Source organism: Rhinolophus hipposideros, assembly GCF_964194185.1.
Source record: "Rhinolophus hipposideros genome assembly, chromosome: 25".
Classification (NCBI taxonomy): Eukaryota; Metazoa; Chordata; class Mammalia; order Chiroptera; family Rhinolophidae; genus Rhinolophus; species Rhinolophus hipposideros.
This window is the reverse complement of record NC_138071.1, coordinates 1,071,181-1,088,171: the sequence shown is the minus strand read 5'-3', so window position 1 is coordinate 1,088,171 and position 16,991 is coordinate 1,071,181.

Genomic DNA, 16,991 nt, shown 5'->3' with positions numbered 1-16,991 from the left:
ATAGTGAAAACATCACTTCAATATTCTACAGTTGTTTATAAACATACATATGCTAAGCATAATAAAAAGAAATTATTCTAAATATCTTTCCAGATTATAAGGTTGAATCCAATTATTTTCTTATTGTCCAAGGTTTCCCTTTCAATTATTACACAATATGGAAAATACATGACAATAGTTAAAGCTGAAAAACTAAAAAGCTTGATTCTCAGGTTTGTTTTATTCAGATATTAGTTAATGTGATTATTCCAATTTTTTTTTTGTTTCAACCTATGTTTATCTATAGTTTTTTAAAATTAAGCGCCTTAACTACCTATGAAATATGAGCTTGGGAAAGAACACTGACCATTTTTTCAGCATAGAGAAGAAAAAAAAGATTTTATACATATATATTATATATAAATTTATATTTAAATATATGTTTTTGTACATTATATATTATATATACTTATAAATATATTTAAATATATATTTAGTCTATATGTTAAATAAATAAAATATATATTTATATTTTACATATATTTATATTAAATAAATATATTTGTTTATAATTATATATAATATATGTATTTAAACATATATTTTCATATATGTTTATATATTATATATAAATATATATTGAAATGTGTATATATATTTATATATTATATATAAAATTTTACATAAAATTATATATAATAAAGGCTTTATATATATATATGTATATATATATATATATATATATATATATATACATATATATATAATCTTTTAAAGCCATAAAATTCAAGCTTGGAAAGTCTTCAGATGTCAGTAAGGAAAACCAAACCTACTCTTACTAAAGAAGTTAAGTAATTTTTAAGCAGCAAAATTTTGAAATAACAAGATGAGCATATAAAACTTTTGCACTAAATTTGAAGGACAGTTGAGGAAATAGGCCTATTGCTGTTATATGTAATAACCCAAACCATAGGAAGCTAGCTATCCAGCTCACCTGGACCCAGGTTAGATGGAAGTGTAGCAAATGGGTGATGAGAGCAATTCAAGGCCTCACTGATTTCCTCACACCCTTCTTCACAAACTCATAATATGGCATTGAGATCCAGCTATCCAGGTCACGACCAATAGAAGTGCACCCGTTCTCAGAATTCTCAACTGTAGAAATTCTCTGGGAGATGAATTATCCTGAGAGGACAGTGAATACAAGTTAAGTGCCTGGCTGCCCATGATTTCAAAGTTTCCTTTTCTTACACGAAGAGCTTTAAAGGACTTTAAAAGTGATGCCATGGGATGATGTAGATGCCTCCAACTTCACTGTACACCTGAAGTTGAACCTGAACAATAATGAATGTCAACTACAAGTTTATATGTGTGTATGTGTGTGTGTGTGTATATATATATTATATATTATATTACATATATATATTTACAAGAAGCAGAGACAGTGGAAATGTAATGGCTGTGTGCTATGTCAGAGGGATAGTGAATGGGGGAAGGGGGGTTGTCACTGTGTGAGAAATATAAATAAAAAATGTCTAAGTATTACATTGTTTTGTACACCTGAAACTAATAAAAAAGAAAGTGTAATGAATTTAAGTAAGCACACCTACACTGCAGTCCTGACAGGGAATAAAAAGGTCACCTTAGTATATACCAATGTTCAAGGTCCTGTGAGGCACATTTGGTGCTTATGATCTCTTTCCTCTGACAAATCCCGTCAACAGGAAATACCCAGGTCTTTATAATAGGTCTTTTTAAAGACAATATAAATATATAAGTAACCCAGTCTACCACTAAGCCCATCACAGGCACTCTTCATTTCCTTCACAGTATTTTTTACCTCTAGCATTTACGTTTGGGTCTTTCTTAGGATTTCCACATTTTTGCTTACATTGCCCATCAGTTCTGGCATGCTTCCTACTTCATCCATTAGAGTCCTTAGCATATTAATCATAGTTGTTTTGAATTCCAAATATGAAATTTCCAACCTCCCTGTTATCTTTGGTTGAGATGTGTGAGAAGTTGCCAAGTAGTCTCTTCACATTGTATTGTATTGCCTTTTAATATGCCTTGCAATGTTTTCTTGATAGTTGAACATTATATGCTCGGTAAAAGGAACTGTTGTAAATAGGTCTTTAATAAGGTGGTGATAAGTTGTGGAAGGAGGAGAAGCATTCCATAGTCCTGTGATTAGGTCTCGTCTTTTAGTCAGCTTGTAGGTCTGCACTGTGAACTTCACACATGCCTCTCAGTATCCCTCACCCCTTAGGTGGAACAGGATGGCTGGAGTGGGCAAAAGTTAGGTGTTTCTCTTCTCCCACGTGGAATCCAGAGCTGACTGGAATTGAGTATTTCCCTCCTGCCAACTAAGTCAGGCTCTGGTAAGACCTCAGCAGGTTGGCTCCAGTTGGTTAGTTTCTCTTGAGGGCAGGCCTTCTTAAGCAAAATAAAGTGCTCTGGTATATTTCAAAATTATTTATTTTGCCCTTCCTCTGGTAGAAGCTGTGGGGAGTTTTTCTCCCTTGTTTACTGTTGAGACTCTGGTCAGGCTCTTGGAGGTGCTACTTACAGCAGCACAGCGCTCCCACCACACACTCTGACAGGGTCCCTGGGGTGTGTAACTCGCAGAGTTGTACACTCCAGGCCTCCAGGAATTTGCCAACAGCAGTTCAGGTTTTCCACATTGACACTAATTTTCACAGCAGTTTCCACTTGTGAGTCTCTGTTCTGGGGCTGTGACTATCTGTATCCACCTGTCCGTCTCTCCAATCTTGGGGGCAGTGATTTGTCCCATGTTCTTACCTGTCTTAAAGATCCAAAAAGAGTTGCTGATATTTCAGTCTGTTCAGGTTTTAATTCCTGTTTGGATGGAGTGGCAACTTCCAAGCTCCTTGCATGCAGAACACTAAACCAGTGGAGTAACACAATCTAGAAATCCTCAGAGACAAAGCAATACCTAACAACAATTTGACCTAAATTCACTCTTCAAGTATGAATGGCCTTTTAAAGAAAAACGTCCACCTGGATTTTGCTGAGACAGAATGAGATGGGATTGACAAGAAAAGGAGAAAGTGTTAGCATTAGAAATAGCAATGAAAATGAATAACAGCAGTTATTACATATATACATTACTTTATTTAATTCTCACAACAACCCCATGAAATAGGTGTTTTATCTCCATTGACTAAATGAGAAAACTTCAGGCTTAAAAACTTTGAGCAAGGTCACAGACAATACACAGAGGAGTAAAAACTGAGCTTTTACCACTTTGTAATACTATTTTGCCAGAATTCTCTAAAGAAGTCCATGGAAACTAAATAAGAATTACTGCTTTAAGATTTTTAAGTAAATTCCTTGGTTATATTTTCCTTATCCAATGTGTTCCCATGATGATTAGTAGCAAAGGCCCTTAGAAATCACAACACATTTGTTTTGAAGTTTAGGTACTACTCCACAGCCAAGCTTATAGAAAGAGGTTTCCTAAGGTAAGAAGTAGATGATGTAGAAATTGAGAAGACAAAAAAAAGCAGGCTAATTCCTTTTTAGGGAATATAACAAGGAGTCAAAAGAATATGAAACTTTCACTTGGTTTAGAATATGAGGTCTAAGTCCACATGTAAGAGACAAAGTCCTGTGTAAGTTCTCTAACATAAATTTTCCTCTGTACCGATTCAGCAGCTCAATCTACATTGATACTATCAATTTATTTCTTGGCTCTGTCAGGTTCCATTTCCCCAAGTCATTCATTATCGATGTTATCCCCCAGCTAACGCATTTGTTAGTAAGTGTCCTTGCATCATACTCTTCCTTGCAGCCTTGGAGACCCTCTTTCTGAAAATACTCCTTCCACCAAATCTGTTATGGAGTCACAACTGAGATACAAATAAAGACAGAGGGCAAGCGACTCAGAAAGACCTCATACACCATTGTGGGAATGCAGATTGTTGTAGCTGCTATAAAAGGCAGTGTGGAGATTCCGCAAAAAATAAGAATAGAATTACCATATGATCCATCAACCCCTCTCCTGGGTATCAACCCCCAAAATCTGAAAACATTTATCCATAGAGATATTTGTGCTCCCATGTTCACTGCAGCTTTATTTACAGTGGCCAAGACGTGGAAACGACCAAGGTGTCCTTCAATAGATAATTGGATAAAGAAAATGTGGTACATATACACGATGGAATACTATTCTACCATAAGAAAAAATGAAATACTGCCATTTGCAACAACATAGATGGATCTTGAGATTATTATACTAAATGCAATAAAACAGACAGAAAAAGTCAAGAACCATATGACTTCACTCATATGTGGGATATAAAACTGAAAGCAACACAGGAACAGGGCAAACAAATAAAGAAACAAAAGCTCATAGACACAGACAGAGGGTAAGATGGGAAGGGGGTGGTAGATGAGGGTAAAGGGGGGTCAAATACATGATGAAGGAAGGAGAACTGACTCTGGGTGGTGAGCACATAATGTAATATATAGATGATATATTGCAGAATTGTATACTTGAAACTTATGCAACCTTACTAACTATTGTTATCCCAATAAATTTTAATTTAAAAAAAAGAAAGACACTGGTGTTCAGAGTCTTGCGGTTAATATATCTCCTTAATATATCTCCTTAGCCAAAAGTCTCACTTCATCCTCCCCATATCATTAAAACCTATTGGAAGAAAGGTAGAAAGAAAGGAATGATGGGTAAAAGAATAAGGGAAATTACCAAAAGTTACCAAATATCATCAGTATTTCATATACTGTGCTAGATATGTCTATGGACTTTAAATTTATTTAATAGTCACAAAGCCCCTCAGATTCTCCTTGTGTAATTTCTTCTCCTTTATCTTTAGAATTGACTATAGTTATTTCAACCGCATCTTCCTCGTATGAAAAGTATAGATGAGGTAGCTTCTGGTCAAGATAATATAATAAGTTTATACTTTGATATTTCCCTCTGCTATAATCATAGTAATGCTGGTCAAATTTTTAAAAGGAGAAAATTAAAAGACATAACTGAGATCAAATAAAAGATAAGCACCTCTGTGGCCAAGACATAAAACAAAAACACTATGAGGCAGGACCTGTAAGCTTGTGAATCTTAGAATTCATAAACAAGTGGAGTTTGCCAGAAATTCTTTTCCTATAATTGGTACAGATCAACATGCATGAAGCCAGAGTCTAAACCCTAAACTGTCCACTGGTGGCAAAGAACAGAAGAATTCAGATGCTCCCCAGGAGGACTGCAAATATATGTTTGAGGTCGTGTCACATGGATGTGAGTGCATCTTGGTCGTCAGGTGCTAATGGAACAGAAAAAAGATTTTGACCTCGTCCAGGACTGCATACAGGTGTCTTTGGTCTGTGCGATGGATAAAGTTACAATCACAATGTCTAAAACACTCAGGGCATTGGGACATACAATTGAATACAATTGTGATAAACCACTGTAAGCCTTCAGCTCCTGCTAGTCTTTTATTAAGATATTATACTTCTTATTTCCCTGTGCCTTTAAGTTTTCAAATAACAGAAATACTAATTACATAAAGGTTTCCCTTGAACCCCATGGGATTCCACATCTTTTCTGTTTGGACCACCATGGATGGAACAGGAAGACAGTTTAGAAAGTGATTTAAGTACCAGAGTATCAGCATTTTTGTGCCGGTTCCCTGAGCTCAAATTTCCATAGGACAATGCAAACAGGAACAGATGGCATTTGCACATACAATGGATTGTATTACAGGAGAGGAACCCTGAGCTTAGGGGGCCCCAATTCTTTATAATATGCAGTAAACATGTCTGCTCTTTGCTCCAGATGAAGACACATTATCCTGGAAAGTGAGCACAACTACCGTTTCCTCCAGCGGGAAATAGTGTCCCCAGTATACAAGACCAATCTTTGTCAACACCCTTTAAAAGTCCTAAATGAAGAGCTGTTAGTGTCTCACGTACAGGATATTCAAAAACATGAGAGACAAATGGAGAATTGTCTCCCAGCAAATGCATGAAAAGATTCTCAATCTCATTAGTCAATGGAGAAATGCAAATTGAGTGATACAATATACCCATTACATTGGGTTAACAAAGTGAAAGTCTAGATGTGGGAAGCATGAATGTATGTGTAGGAATGGAAACGCTGGCACACTGCTGAAGGAAGCGTGGATGGGTCCACCACTCTGAAGAGTAATCAGAATGTGAGATAAACCTGATGATGTGCAGACTCCAGGGCCCAGCGATTCCACCTATTGGTATGTGTGACCATGAAGCACTTACAATTGTTGATGGAAAAAAGTGTTGTTGGCAGGATCCCTTGCATGCATGACAACATTGTTCATAAAACAGAATAATTGGAATCAGCTTAGTTATCCATCAGAGGAGAGTGGTTAGGAAAATTATGGTCTATTCATAAAATAGAAGACTCTACAGAAGTTAAAATGAATGAATGAGAACTGTATGTATGTTCATGTACGAGTCTCAAAAGCACTTTGAGCTTAGTTTGCCAGTCATACAACTTTTAAAACCTGTAAAAAATATTAAGTTATTTTTAGATAATAGTTTATGTAATAACTTTATTTTTAAAAAGAAAATAATCTTGCATGAGAATATTAAATACTGAATTCTTGGTAGGTTTTCCTTCTTGGAAGTGAGGGAATTAGGATCAGGAAGGATTCCCAGAAGGTCTTAACTGTAACTGGAATCGTTTCTTTACTCAATGATATAAAACAAATATACCGTGTTTCCCCGAAAATAAGACCTAGCCAGACCATCAGCTCTAATGCGCCCTTTGGAGCAAAAATTAATATAAGACCTGGTATTTATTATATTATATTATATTATATTATGTTATGTTATGTTATGTTATGTTATGTTATGTTATGTTATGTTATATTATATTATATTAAAGACCTGGCATTATATTATATTATATTATATCTGGTCTTATATTATAGTAAAATAAGTCGGGTCTTATATTAATTTTTGCTCCAAAAGACGCATTAGAGCTTATTGTCCAGCTAGGTCTTATTTTTGGGGAAACATGGTAGTACAATATTAAATTTTTTTAAGCTTGGGGATGGGAGTGATTGTTAAAATATTCTATAGTTTTGTTTATGCATTTGAAACATTTTAGCTTAGGAATGATTAAAGCTGTGCTCATTTTGGCAAGCTAATTATTATTCCTGCATACTATCTTTAGTCTTTTGACCCACAGAGAGAGTATAGCTTCATGATTGAGGATCTATACTCCAAACTAAAAAGGCCAGAGTTCAAATCTCAGGTCTCTCCCTAACAACTTGTGTGACATTAAGCAAGTTGACTAATATTTTTAAGCCTCAGTCTATATGGAATTCTGGGAAAATAATATACCTTTCATTCTATGTTGTTAAAGTGCTACATGAGGCAATAAATAAAAATGTCCTCTCTTACTTGAAGAAAGCAGATAAAAATGTTGACCGATATATGATATTAGAAACAATTTAATGTATATTTCATATTTCCTCTTTTATCTTTGGCTATAGCAATCTAATGGATCTTTATAATCTCATTATAAAAAAGATCTCTTTAATTGGAGTTATGGTATATGTTTTCTCACTTCTTTCAACACATTCTTCATACCAGCTGACCACTCATCTCTCTATTCCCCAATCTTCTCATTTCAGCTTATGAGGCTGTGTTCACCCTGTTTCCTCTACCTTTAATATCTTTCCATTCTCCATGGCTTATGTAACTGTTATTTTCCTTTGAAGCCAATATCAAGACCCATTTCCATAATATGACTTTCCTAAATCTTACCACTAAATACACTTTACTCCAAATAGCCTTCTCTGAGAGAAAACATACTACTGTGAATGACCAACAAGTTCAGTGTTTTACTTTTAGGGCACACTACAGTTTTAAATCGCTGACACATAGGGCACTCATACAACATTCTTGTGAAGATGAGCTACTGTGCAGAACTAATTTTATATCTGCTGACTCTGAGTTTAACACTTCGCATCACCTCATGTGTTAAGACCGAAGATCTTTTCAAAAAGTTTACCTTTAAAGGTATACCTCACTACTGTCTTTTATAAATTATTTCCCTCTATAAGGCTTTTCTAATAACTGAAAACCAAAAGACGTTTTAGTAGCAAACATAAACTCATAAGTGATAATGAAAACGAACCATCAAGTATCTTGTAATGTCTTGCTTAAGAGTGTTTGGAGGCCCTGTTCTGTCCAGATACAACACATTCAGTTGCCTTACAGTGGCTAAATACATAACATATGGATCCACAGAAAAACTAGGAGAAGGTAAAAGATCAACAATTTGCAAATATATCTATGTTACGTAGTCCTTCTGACATAAATAAATGAGCACTGAAACAGAAAGTCCTCCTGTAAGCTGATGGGCGGATCCTCCATGGAAGAACCCTACATAGAGGGATCCTATACAAAGCCTCTGACTCTCCAAGGAGAGAGTCTTTCCAAGGAGAGTAAGTGTAAGTTCATACTCACATCAACTCATAGCACATATCAGTCCTAGAAGAAGTAAAACTCTCCCTACAGACATGTTGGATTCACATGACAAAAAGCCCTAGTTCTGAGGAGTCCTCTTGGCCTAGGATCAAGGAGTGGGGGTGATATAGGACAGGGGAAGGTAAGAAGAGCAGAGTCACACTCTTTCCTTTCCACTGCTGATATTCTATAGAGAGGCTTTGGATTTTAAAACCCAAATATTAAGCCTGCATGTAATCAATTCGATGCATGTAAACACAGGCATTAGAAATTTCACAAAAAGAACTAAAAATTTTCATTATCAGCAAGTACCTACCGATGTACCATTACTTAATATTCTGTCCTTATTCAGCTTTATGTTGCTCTTTGTCTAAATCAATGTGCTTGCTTCCTTATATTTCTGGTTAGTTTGCAAATTACTCCACGATAAATCATGCACTTGATTTTTCTTTAATATCTCTGATCTTGCTAATGTAAAATTAGTTTAAAATATATGAATTTTTAAATGTTTACTTTCTTATAACTATAACTTTGGCTGTAGGAAAAGCATGATAATTTTTAATGTCAAAATCTGTTTCTAATTGCTGACTTGCGGTGCTGAAGAGGACGATTGGGGAAAAGAGAACATAAGTGGGTACCAGGTTGCATGCATGTCCCAGGGAAGGGGATAAACAACAGAAAAAAATGAAAACAGATAAATCAGGAAAAAGGAAAGAATAAAGAGCAGTTCAGTCAACCAGATCTTACTACAAAAGTATATGCAGCCAGGTTAGATGTAAATACTGACTGGAACACTGAGAAATACTGTGTAGGTAAATTCTTTATCTGGAAACAGGTAAAATGAATCCACTTATGTCCAACATACACATAGATAGTTGAACTCTCCCAGTGAGTTAATATAGCTTTATAAACTATAGATCTCTGTAAGAAACAACAGAGATTGTAATGGAGATGAAGACATCAACTGTTTAAAAGAAACGCATTACTGGTAGGACTACTTGGGATACAAACACCAAGCAGAAGAATCTTTCCTTGACATTCATGGGTTAAACCCAAGGCAAAGATAAGAAAATAAATTGTACTTTTGTGGATCCACAAAAATTCTGGACTGAGATTGCTTAGCCTTACGAGACTAAACAGAACCATCCAGAACTAAGTATGTGCGTATAAATTTACTTTAAAATTTATACAAAGTTGAATTACATAAGTGTGAAATTATTCAGTCCCTTTCATGCATTTCTAGTTTTTAACTTATGACTCTTCTTTCTGTGCAATTCAAGGTGTGATGATATTTACAAGTGTGCTATGGAAGAAGCAGAGAGAAGTGGAAAATGGTTCTAGTTCTGAGTTCTCGTAGAAACTTCACCCATCTCCTTCCTAATCTTGTTTTGAGACTCTGGTTTAAGGCATAAGAATGATGAAAAACCATTATAAATTAGCATGGTGCTGTGAAAAAAACTAATTTAAAAACATTGCGACTTAAATCCTAATGTATGTCCACACTTATTTCCTGGGGTCAGTGGGATCCAAAACCTCAGAGAAGATAGACCTCTATGAACGGAAGCTCAGGACACCAGGGAACAGACCCACGTCCTTCTCGGGACTGTTAACATTATCTGCATTCCATGACAATGACCATAGCACACCTGAGAGTCGCAGGGATCAATTGATGGCAGGACTTCAAGAAGAAAGGTATCAAGGCTGATTCTGTATCAAAGGCGGCCAATAGCTTCAACAATATGAAAGTACCCGTGCTGCTGACTGTCCTGTCTCTACACCTGGTTCACCAGGGATGGTGAATTGGAGAACTAGGAATGAAAAGTCTGAATTGTCAGAGTTAACAAATAAACAAATATAACTTCTTGTGAGAATTTATATAGGAGCATGGTCAAAGTTTATATAGAAAAGACAATTTGGAGCACATGGTGAAACAGATCCCTTCAATTCCAGAGCAGTAATTTTCTGTAGAATGTTGGGGGTTAGCAAAGTTTTTTCTGAGCAGAGCATGATGAAAGGCATTACTTTAAGAATTTCGATTTATGTTGGTATATATTACAAATTGCGGGAATTATGTTTTAAATCACAGAATCCATAAGAACATAACCTACTTTCATTATGACCTTTGTACTTTTAAATCTTTGTCCCTAATGAGTCAGTGATAACCTAAAAGAATCGTAAATGCTGAAATTTAGATATAATACTTTTCAATAGTCTCCATGCAGCAGATTTATTGTAAATTGAACCTTCTATGGAATTCATTCACAAATGTTAAATTTCCAAATGATTCATTTTAATTATTTTCTCACCTATGAGTTCCCAGATTACATATGACCAAATATACTTGTACTAAAGGTATAGAAATTATTCACATTGGTTATATGGAGTTATTATAAACTCCTCAAGACTGTAATAACTGACATAAAGATAAATGAGGGTAAAGAAATATAAATAGATATAAATATGGATGTATATAAAGAATATTCCTTATAAATGAAAGACATTAACTATCTGCTTATTTTTATCTTTGCTTATCAAAATTTGCACAAAAATCAAGATACTTTTGGTAATGTTAAGATATAACAATGATGAATATCTCTTTCTCTAAAAAAATGTTCCGTTTGTCATCTAGGGACAATTTTCCTTAGCTTTGGAATATTTTATAATTAGGTCTCTGGGGAAAATTGTCCATTTGAAGAAAATTTCCTTTTCTTACTTAAAATTGAATACTAAGTCAACCAATTCTGGCACTGTAGGAATGATGTGATGTCCTTATTTTCTTTTTCCATATAATGATACATATATATGGTAGGAAATTCGTTTTTGCTAAATTTTAAGTTTTGTTTCAGAAGATAAAACTCTGATTTGGGCAATGTTCTCAGAGTTCCTTTGGGGGAAAATGGCACATTTCAAAACTGCAGAGTTCCAGTTGTATTGGGTTAAAATAATCATTTTGAAATGTTGGTTTTCTGTGTTTGTGTTTGTGTTTAAAGAACTATTCTGTGTATTTGAGCTCAGATTTGAGAGATGGCGAATTATGTGGACTCAAGTCTGTATAGAGTGACAGCTAATAATAAGCATAAGTGTTGAGTTTTGACATCAAATGTACTCACATGTCCTTATTTGAGCTTATGAAAGCAAAACACCAAGGTAGCACTGCTGAATTTATAACAAATATGCCACCAGATAGAAACTATCTATCTCTATTCTGAAGCAGGAAATAATGTCTGCTTAAAAATAAAATCCTCTTTTGGCAGCAATATGTACAATTATATTATGGTCTCAGTTGCTCTATCCACTTCTACAAGTGAGTTAAGAGAGACAGAAACGATCCCAGAAGAAATATGAGGACTGAGTCTGGCGAGGCTGAAAGATGTAATTATCTTTCTACATGGCACTAACATTTTTCACAGAAAAAAAAAAACAATATTGAAATATCTGTCAGTGATAAACAATGTTAGTTTAAATTCAGCATTTGTCCTAATATTGTTTTCCTTAAAGTTGCATATACAGTCAAGCAATTCCTAGAGAAAAAGTTGAAGTGGGATGTGAAGGACACCCTTAATAGCCTTTACTCTTCTGATGTAAAAGCCACTTAGATGTGTTATGAAACTCTGAATTCTTAACAGGTTCCAAATAAAACAAAGATGGTAAGGCATTAGATTCATTTCTACACCCACTTAATCAAAATTCAGTTAAAATTCTATTCTCTATTGAAAAACGTTGAAAAAAAAAGAGTGTGTAAGTCATAATGTCTTAATGGACTGTTATCTCCTGGAAAATAGCTAAAAAGGAAAAAAAAAGATAGCTCAGAGGAAGAAAGAGTTGGACCAAACGTTGTTAGGTATTTGATTCCAACATTAATGATGCTGTTTTCAACTACAAAATAAAAGTATCATTGAAACTGAAAGAGAAAAAGAACTTTCAAAGAGTTTAACTTCTATGCTTGAAATAATGGTCAAAATAACTATATTCAATGTATTTTCTTTATGGTACACAAGTAATAAAATCAAAATGTGAATTGTGGACCCTCATTCAAAAGCTTTTTTTCTCCCCAAACACAACCTCAGCACCAATTCTCACTAAAATTATAAACTACACATAAAGGTTAAGTTTTTAAATGTATATTTGTTCAATTTTTTTACTTTCATAATAAAACATATACCTTGATTCAAATGAAATTTGGCTTTCATGATTTAATAGCTGTCAAAAATTAATTTGTGTTGTTTATTTTCCTTTCCATTCTGTACTACAGATATTTGAAATATATTTTTTCAACTTTTCTAATAGCTAGTATATCTGCAAAATAGTTAATAAATATCAATTTAGAAACCAGCTAAAAGTATTCTATACTTTCATCTTCCTAGTAACCCCTAATAGTGACAGAAAAATCTATTTCTTAGTGAAATTCCAAATGGAGATATTGTGGTTACCATTTACATTAGAACCCAATTAGGACACATTCTATTTAGAGTAAAACTTGGTGTAAGTGAAATTTGTCATGAATATTAGGGTGACTGAACAAACTTTTATGTGTCTTCCCTGAAGAAAATACAAAATGAGGAAGATATAGTCACTGCTCTCATGGTGTTTAAAATATTCTAAGACATAAGAAAAATACTAATAATTTAAAAATAACAATGTTAAATTCATTACAGAGCATTTTAACCTATAATATCCAAACCTGTAAGACATGGCAAAAGTAAGATTTCTTTGTGTCTCTATGAATAGTTAGATATATTTCAAACATCCCTAGGCATAGAATAAGATAGTGGTCATCATTTTTGTGTTTTGACATACTTTTTAAATTATTGGAAAAACCAAGAAAAAACTTTTTTTCACCTTTATTCTTTTTTCTGCATTATTCCTCTCCCTGAATAAGACATTAATTTTAACAGGAACACTTCAGCAAACAACAATCCATTTATTATATTATTGCTTATCCTCTTTTATTACTATTTTAGTTTATAAAAGTAAGCTTTGATTTTTTTTTTTAACATTTCTTGAAATTTCTTAACTAAAAACATGTTAAGTGATTTTTGGTCTTCAACCAAGACATTCATGATTGCCCAAATGAGAATGCTAATTAAAAACTCCCAATGTGTCTATTAGAAAAACCTATTAAAAATGAGTATCATATCAATACTATGTTATCTATACATGCACATTGTGGAACCTGGATCATTAAAAGCTCCTTGAACTAGATCAAGGCTTTTTTGTTTTGTTTTGTTTTTTTATCTTCCTTTACATTGTGAGATAACCTTGTAATTGTATACTGATGTGTTACTTTATTCAGAGCAAAATAAGCCCATTTTTTACTACTTCACTTTTGATTTTACTCAATAATTTTTTTTCAGGGAGACTGTGTGCATATATTTTTGCTAAATAATCAGAAGTTAAAACATCGAGCAATTAATATGTGACAGAGACTGTGGATTATTTTGTTGAACTCTTAGAACCAACCTATGGGTAGGTAGCATTTCTCTCCCTGTTCTAAATGTGAAGAAACTGAGACTGAGCAAGATTACGTAACTCACCTAAAGTTCAAGCTAAGAGATCGCAGATGCAGGATGGAAACCTAGGCCACCTGAGACCTGCGTCCGCTCTCTTAGTCACTATAATATAACACTTCCCCAAAGACATAAACATCTCTTTAATTTAACAAGCATCAACTGCTTGCCAACACTAGCAGGAGTAGGCCTTGCTCATATTTCATTAGATAAGAGATGTAGCTTATCTCATATACACAATTGCCATAGAATCTAACCAACCCAAATAAATTGGTAAAAAGTTACTTGAAATATTATTTTAAAATCTTTAATGGAGAAGAACAGAGCCTACGTTATAAAGTCTATATGTTATAGTTTTATAAAATATAACTGAAATGTATATGCAAACACACAAATAGTAATACATAAAAATCAATAGGCTATGGTTTTGTTCTGATCACAAAGCCCATCACCGGCCCAAGCTTATAAAATGTCTTCCATATTCCCTGATGGAGACTTCTTTGTGATAGCCATTTGTACACGATGCCCTGACCCACTTTACTATATCACACAGTCATAATCTCAGCCAATTCACACAGATCTGAGTATTCTGTTATCAGGCCTCAAATGCTAACTGCTGTGCATTATCTTTCTACAGCTTTGTAAATGCTCAAAATTAAATATTTAAATACAGATTTTAAGTATTTCTATTCCTATTCAAAGATTCATACAAATGCAAAAACTTCCAGAATTGTGGCTATTGTTCAACTCAAGTCTTCAAAAATACTCAAAACAAAACTGCTTTTTCTGTGTACAGCTACAGCAAAAAAAGTTTTGTATGTCTTCCTGAATTGGGGATATAAAAGAACAAATTCCAGATTGACTATTACCTGAGAGTTCCTCAGTGCTCTCAGCTAAAATGCTGTGACTACTGGTTTCAGAATCAGTAATAAGGTTTGCCACAAATACTACACGTTTATAGTAACAAAAGTTCTCAGAAAGCCCTTCCCGGGCTGTTCTAGCTAAAGCATTTTACTTCTTTCAGTTTGTAAAGAATACATATTTGCTTGATTTCTTTGCATCTCCTCCACTGTAATCTCCACTGGCTATTATTATTACACTCCCAGTATTCAACCTAGCACCAATTCTCTAATACTCTTTGGGGAATAAAGAAAGAATAAATAAATCTCGTTGCTTCGGTTTTATCTTCCACAGTGAAGTCACAGTTGTATTTCTGAAATGCAAATCAAATTCTTCAATTGAGCTTAAAACTTTTCAATGACCATCTACTTTCTAAGATAGATAACTAAAACACTTAGCAAAACGTGCAAAATCTTTGACTACTAGGCCTGTCCCTATCTCCAAGCTCCTTTTCTTCCATATCTGCATGCAATCTCTGCTCTATGAGTCCTGAAGTAATGGAAGTTCCCCAAATGTTTCAAGCCTCCATATTTTTCCCAGATTTTGGACATGGAATATCTTTTTTTAAATTAAATTTATTAGGATGACAATGATTAGTAAAATTACATGTTCAAGTGTACAATTCTGTAATACATTATATATCACATTTTGTATTCACCACCCACAGTCAGTTCTTCCATCACCATATATTTGAACCCCTTTACCCTCTTTTACTACCACTCACCCCCCTTACCCTCTGGTAACCACTAAAATATTGTCTGTGTCTATGAGTATTTGTTTCTTTGTTTGTCTTGTTCATTTGTTGCTTTCAGTTATATATCCCACATATAAGTGAAATCATATGGTTCTCGACTTTTTCTGTCTGACTTAGTTTGCTTAGCAAAATAATCTCAAGATACATCCACTTTGTTGCAAATGGCAGTATTTCATCTTTTCTTATAGTAGAATAGTATTCCATTGTGTATATATACAAATCTTACTTATCCAATCATCTATTGAAGGACATTTTGGTTGTTTCCATGTCTTGGCCACTGTAAATAAAGCTGCAATGAACATTGGAGCACACATGTCATTACGGATAAATGTTTTCAGATTTCTTGGGTAGATACCCAGGAGAGGGATTGCTGGGTCATATGGTAATTCTATTCGTAATTTTTTGAGAAACCTCCACACTGCCTTCCATAGCGGCTGCACCAGTCTGCATTCCCACCAACAGTGTAGGAGGGTTCCTTTTTCTCCACAGCCTCTCCAACACTTGTTACTATTTGTCTTATTGATGATAGCCATTCTGACTGGGGTGAGATGATATCTCATTGTGGTTTTTATTTGTGTTTCTCTGATGATTAGTAATGTTGAGCATCTTTTCATATGTCTATTAGCCTAATGGCTAATAGATGAGTTCATTAAACTTCCTATCTGTGTTTTCTGATCTTCCTATCTGTCTATTTGCCAATAGACGTAGGCAAATGTCTATTCAGGTCCTTTGCCCATTTTTTAATTGGGTTGTTTGTTTTTTTGTTGTTGAGTTTCATGAGTTCCTTATGTATTTTGGATATTAGCCCCTTATCGGAGGCATTGTTTGCAAAAATCTTCTCCCATTCTGTTGGTTACCTCTTTGTTTTGTTGATGGTTTCTTTTGCTGTGCAGAAGCTTTTAAGTTTGATATAGTCCCATTCATTTATTTTGGCTTTTACTTCCCTTGCCTTTGGAGTCAAATTCATAAAATGCTCTTTGAAACCAAGGTCCATAAGTTTAGTACTTATGTTTTCTTCTATGCAGTTTATTGTTTCAGGTCTTATTGCTACGTCTTTGATTCATTTTGAATTAATTTTGGTACATGATGACAGATAGCAGTCTACTTTCATTGTTTTGCACGTGGTATCCAATTCTCCCAGCACCATTTATTAAAGAAGCTTTCTTTTCTCCATTGTATATTTTTGGATCCTTTGTAGAAATTGTCTGTCCGTATTCATGTGGATTTACTTCTCGGTTTTCAATCTTATTCCATTGGGTGTGTGTCTGTTTTTCTACTAATACCATACTGTTTTGATTATTGTTGTTCTGTAGTACAAGCTGAAGTCAGGGAATGTGATAGCTGCAGTC